The following is an 8396-nucleotide window of genomic DNA, read 5'->3' as shown; positions in this document are numbered from 1 at the left end:
TTAATTTTCTGAGTGTGATTCTTGACCCCCATTGTCATGGATCGTGGACAATGTCTTTTGATTTCTCCTTTATTTGATGGAACTAATTATGCGTACTGGAAAGTTCATATGAAAGTTTTTTTACAGGCTCTAGGTGAACAAGTATGCCAAGCTGTTAAAGTTGGTTGGACTAAGTCAAAGGAAGCACCGGTGGATTGGAATGATGCAACAATCATAGAGGCAAATTTCAACAGTAGGGCCTTAAATGTCTTGTTTTGTGGGGTGACCAATTAGGAATTCAAGAAAATATCATCTACAGAAGTTGCCAAAGAAGCATGGACCATTCTTGAGACCACCTATGAAGGTACCAAGGCAGTAAAGTTTCAACAACTCAATAGTAGTTTTGAAGAAATAAGAATGGAGGAGGATGAGACCTTTGATGAGTCAAGGATATTGTGAATTCTGCTTTCAATCTTGGAGAATCTATCGCGGAATCCAAAATTGTTAGGAAAATCCTTAAGTCCTTACCTGAAAGATTTCATGCTAAGATTATTGCCATTGAAGAAGCAAATGATATTGATCAAATTCCTTTGACTGAGCTTGTAGGGAACCTTCAAACCTATAAGATAGTATTAGACTCAATGGGAAAAGGTGGAAAGAGTAAAAACTTGGCTTTCAAGGGTATAGAGGAAGAGATTGAGGACTCTGAATATGAAGATGAAAGTGAAGATAAGGATGAGGATCTAACCTTCATAACTGATGAGATTATCAAGCTTCTTCAATTTAGAAAAAAGGATAAGGGCAAACTTCCTAGAAAATCTAAATCCTCTAGGAAGGGCAAGAATAAGAAACCCCTCATTCAATGCCATGAGTGCAAAGGTTTTGGTCATATGAGGATAAAATGTCCAAACTACCTCATGAAGGAAAAGACCAATGAGTCAAAAGATAAAAGGTTGGTTGCTACTTGGAGTGATACTGAGAATGACTCTTCTGATGAATATGCAGATGAATGTAGTCATGTTATGGCCTTTGCTACCTTAACTGATAAGGTGATTGTGAAAAGTTCTAGTGACAGTAAGGATTCTTCCGATGATGAAGTACCCAAGAAGTTGACCTTTCAGGAAGCCTATGATAAGCTATGCACTGAATTCATAAAATCTGAAAAGACTTATCATCTTTGTAGAAAAGAACTTAATGAGGTAAGAACTGAAAAAACTGATCTATTAGTCAAACTAGATGAGACTACAAGGTTAGTTGAGACTCTTATTGTGGAGAACACTTCATTAGAAGAGAATGTTAAGAATATTGAGGTTGAGCTTGGCCAAGCTAGAACTCAAATAGAGAGGATGTCTAGTGTAAAGCTTGATGAGGTATTAAGTGCTCAAAAGCCTAGTTCGGATAAGACTGGCTTAGGATATGCTATTTCCTCTAGCCCCTCCTCTTCCATGGCTTCGGGATCAAGGACTATCTTTGTGCCATAATCTGAGAAAGGTGATAAATGTATGAAATTCAAAACTGATTTGTCTAATTCTAAATCCTTTATTAGACCTCATGTTTGTCACCATTGTGGTGTTTCTGGATACATTCTTCCTAATTGCTTTAAGTTGTATCCTTATAAGCAATTGTCCAAACGGTTACAGGTTTCCTCTCAAGAACCTACACCTTTGTTTGGATAGTTATTTAAAACTTTGAGTTTTTTAACTCAATTTCATGAGAATTCTAATTCTTCTATGTCCTTTAGTAGACATACTAGGATACGTGCCTTTTCATCTTCACAGCCTAAGACTCGTGCTGTGTGGGTGAGCAAGAAGTCTAAAACTTAATCTTACTCATCACAAACAAGAGCCACAAAGCTCACTTGGTTAGTTGTGTATAGAGATACTCATCTAAGCTACAAAAAATATAAAGTTTAGAAAATTTTGTTTTAATGGCCATCCAAGGTACATAAATACCAATGTACACAAACACACACTATTTTTTGTATTTTTTTTATTTTTCTTATTTTTATTTTTATTTTGAAAACAAAACAAAATAAAAACTAAACAACTAAACAAAAACAAACAAAAAATCATGAAAGCAGAAAGAAAAACGTGTATGCATGAAGGCACGATAGAAAGATGCAAATGCATGAAATCATGATTCCAAAAACAGATAAGAAATCAAGCAAAGAGAGTCCTACTTTAGATAGAAAGAATTAAAGCAGAGGACTAGAAAATCTTAAAAGAAAGGCGTAAATAACCATCTTACTACTATTGCCCGCCAATCATGAAAGACATTTGTATGTTTCGGCATAACAAAATTGGAATGTCAAATATGAATGGGTATTTCTTTTCTCTCTCTTATATGCCTATGCATGATATGCTAAATAAAATAAAAATATGCAAAGAAAAAAAATATCAAAAATGCTTTTAAATATGATTGCAAGCGCGTATTTTATGAGATGTGGGAGTTATAAGATGTACCTCGAAGGTGATAGTCCCCATCAAATAGTTATTATTGTGTGTGATTTAAAGTGATTTTTTCATATCTCAAATCGTCATAACATGTATACACTTATGCAATCTTGCGATATTTTTCACACATAACACACAATATTCTTTGCTACTCTGGATACATGTGCAGGTACAATGTGATTTGGCCATCACAAGGTTTTACATGTGTTAATGTATACTCACTAAACTGTCTTAACTTATTTTTGAAATATAAAATTGGTTAGACTTATTTAATGTATGTGTGTGTGTGTTTTGAATCTATAAGCATGACATTTTTTCTTGTTGAGAGATTTGTTTTTCACATGTTTTGCATCTTTCTATTATCTTGTCATCCATAGCATCTTGTTTCATTACATTCATGCATTTATATGGATTTCTTGTGCCCCTTGATCATCATTATATTTCTTGAGTGAAGCGTTCTAGCTTCTTGTACCCTTTGTCAATCATGACAAAAAGGGGGAGAAATTGTGGAGACTTTGTGGTTTCTTTTTAAGGTTCTACATGTTAAGGGGAGAAATACATTCCTTTGTAAGGAGGAGATGTGTTTCATTTTGTTAGGGGGAGTGCTTACCTCCTTTTTCTTGTACACTGGTCTTGTGATCACGTTTACATACATTGTGATTATCTTTGATATATATATATATATATATGTTGATGTATATCTTCTTCACATACCCTTACATGTGTTGTTTCTTTTCTCTCTTCATACACATGCTTCTTATACCTATATGCAATCTATTATTTTTGTTTCGTACTAAGATGCCTTAATGAGTTTTGTTTAAAGTATTTCAGAAATACAAATTGTCAAAGTCTACTTGCCACAAACTCTCTTCTTGCAAAGTTTTTCAAGAGTTTGTGTTAGAATAGATTTTATTGTATTCAACAAGTGAATATGAGTTGAGTGATTTATGACTTCTCTCATATGTTTATTTGTTTGTTGTGATTTTGTTACGAATTGCTAAAGGGGGAGATTGTTAGGACATATGTGTTTCACTTGTTAAGAACATATGTCATTATTTTGTGTAGTTGACTAATCCTTTGACAAAATACACTTTACTTATAATTGGATAGATCTAGGATGTGTTTAATACTTGAAAAAATATATTGTTCAAGTCTATTATTAAAGCCATGAAGATTGGACCAAGAAACAAGTGAAGAAAAACTGTTCAATAAAAGTGGATAGATAGCTTGACACCTGTGGACAGATAGCTCAACACCTGTGGACAGATAGCTCAACACCTACTCGACACCTCCCGACAACTAGGCTATCTATCAAGCTTTTCAATTGATTGTTATTGCAATCTCAACACCTTCTCAAAAGCTAGTGGATCGATCGAGAAAGCTTTTGTCTCCTCAACACCTACTCGACACCTAATAGCTGTATCTGTCGAAGTTTAAAGCTCGGCACCTGCTCGACACTTGCTATCTATCGAGGTTACGAAAATCAAAATTTTCAAATCTGATTTTTGGGCCAGGCTTGTGTATTTGTGTAGGGTTTTTTTCTCACAACCTTAGACCTATATAAGGCTTATTTTAGAGGTCGTCATATAAAAGAATACAAGGAGAACATATGCAAAAGGTGATCGATGCCTTATTCTCTCTGAAAGAAGCTACTACGTCTTTGCGCCTTAGGCTTTTGTAACTAAGTGATTCTTGATCTTCATTATTGATGAAGTGAAGAACTTTGCAGCCAACATCTTCTTCTAGTTGGTGATTGTAATCGCATACTGGGATCCACGCAATTGGTTAGTCACGTACTAGGATTTATGTATCATCAAAGGGTGGCGTTCATATATTAAAGAGTTCAGAGGTTTTGAAGCGGTAGAAGGTTTTTGCTATGAGTTCATCTACGAGGATTGTAGAGTCTAGGGAAAAAGGTTTTGCACTAGATCTGAAACTTCTTTTTACTATAGCGGATTGTTTTTCGAGAAGGTTTCCCCCCCAGGTTTTTTACTGTGAAACTAGTTTATTTCATTAGTTTTCTTGGGTCATCATATCTTGTCTTATTTACTTTTCCACTGCACATGATTTTGACATGATATTGATGTTTGTTTGTTTTAACAAGTTTTATTCATAATAAATCTAATTAACAACTTGGATTTAAAACTTGCTAATTCTATCAACCGTGGTCTAAATTTTCCAACAAAGACAAATTGTCAAAGTCTACTTGTCAAAAACTTTCTTCTTACAAAGTTTTTCAAGAGTTTGTATTAGGATAGATTTTATTGTATTCAACAAGTGAATATAAGTTGAGTGATTTATGACTTCTCTCATATGTTCATTTATTTGTTGTGATTTTGTCATAGATTGCTAAAGGGGGAGATTGTTAGGACATATATGTTTCACTTGTTAAGAACATATGTCATTATTTTGTATAATTGGCTAATCCTTTGACAAAACACACTTTACTTGTAATTGGGTAGATCTAGGATGTGTTTAATACTTGAAAAAACATGTTGTTCAAGTCTAGTATTAAAGCCATGAAGATTGGACCAAGAAACAAGTGAAGAAAAGATGTTCAATAAGGGTGGACAGATAGCTCGACACCTGTGGACAAATAGCTCAACACCTGCTTGACATCTCCTGACAACTAGGCTATCTATCAAGTTCTTCAGTTGATTGTTATTGCAATCTCGACACCTTCTCGAAAGTTGGTGGATCGATCGAGAAAGCTTATGTCTCGTCGACACCTACTCCATACCTCCTCGATAGCTGTATCTGTCGAAATTTAAAACTTGACACCTGCTATCTATCGAGGTTACGGAAATCAAAATTTTCAGATCTAATTTTTGGGCCAGGCTTGTGTATTTGTGTAGGGTTTTTTTCTCACAACCCTAGACCTATATAAGGCTTATTTTAGAGGTTGTCACATAAAAGAATACAAGGAGAACATATGTAAAAGGTGATTGATGCCTTATTATCTCTGAAAGAAGCTACTGCGTCTTTGTGCCTTAGGCTTTTGTAACCAAGTGTTCTTGATCTTCATTATTGATGAAGTGAAGAACTTTACAGCCAACATCTTCTTCTAGTTGGTTATTGAAGTCACATACTGAGATCCACGCAATTGGTTAGTCACATACTAGGATTTGTGCATCATCAAAGGGTGGCGTTCATATATTAAAGAGTTTAGAGGTTTTGAAGCGGTAAAAGGTTTCTGCTGTGAGTTCATCTATGGAGATTGTAGAGTCTAGGGACAAAGGTTTTGTACTAGATCTGAAACTTCTTTTTACTATAGTGGATTGCTTTTCGAGAAGGTTTCCCTCTCAGATTTTTTCTGTGAAACTAGTTTCTTTCATTGGTTTTCTTGGGTCATCATATCTTGTTTTATTTACTTTTCCGTTGCACATGATATTGATATTTGTTTGTTTTAACAAGTTTTATTCATAATAAATTTAATTAATAACTTGGGTTTAAAATTTGTTAATTCTATCAACCGTGGTCTAAATTTCCCAATAAAGACAGATAAAGCCTAGGTCTACCTATCCAAAGATTCTAAATTCGGAGGTTAGGTTATGAAATAGGAAGGTATTAAGCACCCATTCTACCCATACAGAGTCTGGTCTTCTAGATTCTTGTGACCAATATACCCTTTATGTATGGCATGAATGATATGTTGCACACATAATAAAAAAATTAAAAAAAAAAAAAAAAAAAACCCTAGGTCACACAAGTTTATTTATGAATGCATTCTCCTTTTTATTAAAAAAATTCAAATCTGTTGTTGTGATAAAAAATTGAATTTGGTTTAGAAAAATCAGATCTTTTTTTAAGAACTTGAAAAAAATTGGTTTTTTAAAGAGAAAAATTCAGATCTGTGCCTATTAAAGAAAACGAAATTTTTTGATTTGAAAATATATCAGATCTGTTTTTTGAGAAATGAGAAAAAAATGGTTTTTGATTTTTAAAAGATCAGATCTATTTTGTGATAATAAAAAAAAAAAAATTCTGATTTGTGTATTTTTAAAAAAAATCAGATATGTTTTTATATGTGTAAAAAAAAAAATATGAAAAAGATTTCTTGAGAAAAGGATTTCATTCATGAAATAAATTTATGCTATGTGTACTAAATTAAACAAACACAACTGTAAGGACTCAATTTGGATTGACCCTGAGTGATGGGTTTTTAGCCCAATAAGCCCAAACAATAAATTTATAGAGAGTGGGTTGACAGGTTTAGGTGCTAGCCGTCGATCACCAGGCATGAACTTTTCTTATAAAAAATGCTAAGAGTTTCTTTACAAATGGGGGGAAAAGAAGGGAAAACAACAATAAATTTATAGAGAGTGGGTTGACAGGTTCAGGTGCTAGCCGTCGATCACCAGGCATGAACTTTTCTTATAAAAAATGCTAAGAGTTTCTTTACAAATGGGGGGATGCTCCTCGGCCTGTGGCCGAGGAGGCCTTATTGTTTTCCCTTCTTTTCCCCCCATTTGTAAAGAAACTCTTAGCATTTTTTATAAGAAAAGTTCATGCCTGGTGATCGACGGCTAGCACCTAAACCTGTCAACCCACTCTCTATAAATTTATTGTTTGGGCTTATTGGGCTGAAAACCCATCACTCAGGGTCAATCCAAATTGAGTCCTTACAACAACCATTCATGATCCTTTTTTTTTTTTTAATTTACATGTTAAAAAAAATCAAATCTACATATAACGAAAACATAGATAAGTTTTTAATTTGAAAAAAATACAGATCTGCATCTAATGAAGATGCATATCAGTTTTTAACTTGAAGAAAATTTGGATCTACATCTAAGAAAGATGCAAATCCACTTTTGATTTAAGAAAAATTCAGATCTGCATCTAAGGAAGATGCAGATCCATTTTTGTTTTAAGAAAAATTCAGATCTGTGTCTAAGGAAGATGCAGATCGTTTTTTATTTAAGAAAAATTCAGATCTGCATCTAATGAAATGCATATCTTTTTTTGATTTAAGAAAAATTCAGATTTGTATCTAAGGAAGATGTAGATCCGTTTTTGTTTTAAGAAAAATTCAGATCTGCATCTAATGAAGATGCAGATCTGTTTTTTATTTAAGAAAAATTCATATCTACATCTAATGAAGATGCAGATCCGTTTTTAGTTGGAAAAAAAAAAGAATTGATAACATGCAGATTTTGAAACTAAGCAAGAGATCATAACAATAATAAAAAGAATAAAGAACATGTTTCAACAAAATAAGTTAACAATTCATGATATGAATATTTGACACAACTACACTAAAATGAATAAACATGCATCATCACAACAAGAGCAATATAAGAAAAAATGGTTAATAAGAAACAACATTTTGCATGGAGCACTCTTCTTCTTGAAAGGATATTTTAGAGTTCAAAGAAATTTATGCAATTATCTTTGAAACGTAAAAATCCTAGCTTGAGAGAATATCAGAATGGGGATAAAAAATATAAGAAATTTAGGGGTATGAGAAAGTGTCTCTCTGAGAGCGTAAAAGATTGTGCTGAATTTTGAGATCCTGTCTCTATTTATAGAGGCTGGAATGCTTAAAAAATAAGCAATGACAAGTAGAATGTGAATCGAGACGCGTCTTTCTACGAAAAAGTTGAAAAGAATGTGCCTTATCGTCACCCAAAGAGCGTTGGGCCAAAGCCCTTAAGGGTGCCATTTCGCACTTTGAAAGTGCCGATCGACACTCCAAAAGTTCCAAATGGCACTCTTGGATGCTAATTGCACTTTCGTGTTCGGGTGCGTTTTGGACTTCTTTTTTAGGTTTTCTTGAGCTGAGCCTTGCACTTAGACGTGTTTTCAATTCGTATTGTTAGATTTGTATCTCTTTTCTAGATAATTCAGGTCTTTTCAGCAACAAATATCTTGTTGATAAATACTCTAAAACAAATTTTGATAAAGTTCAGATTATCCACAATTTTATTGTTATCCAATTATCCCCCTTATTCCCATGCAAGC

Source organism: Quercus suber, unplaced genomic scaffold (genome assembly GCF_002906115.3).
Source record: "Quercus suber isolate HL8 unplaced genomic scaffold, Cork oak 2.0 scaffold_22, whole genome shotgun sequence".
Lineage (NCBI taxonomy): Eukaryota > Viridiplantae > Streptophyta > Magnoliopsida > Fagales > Fagaceae > Quercus > Quercus suber.
The sequence above is the reverse complement of the archived record's forward strand: the minus strand, read 5'-3'. Positions refer to the sequence as shown.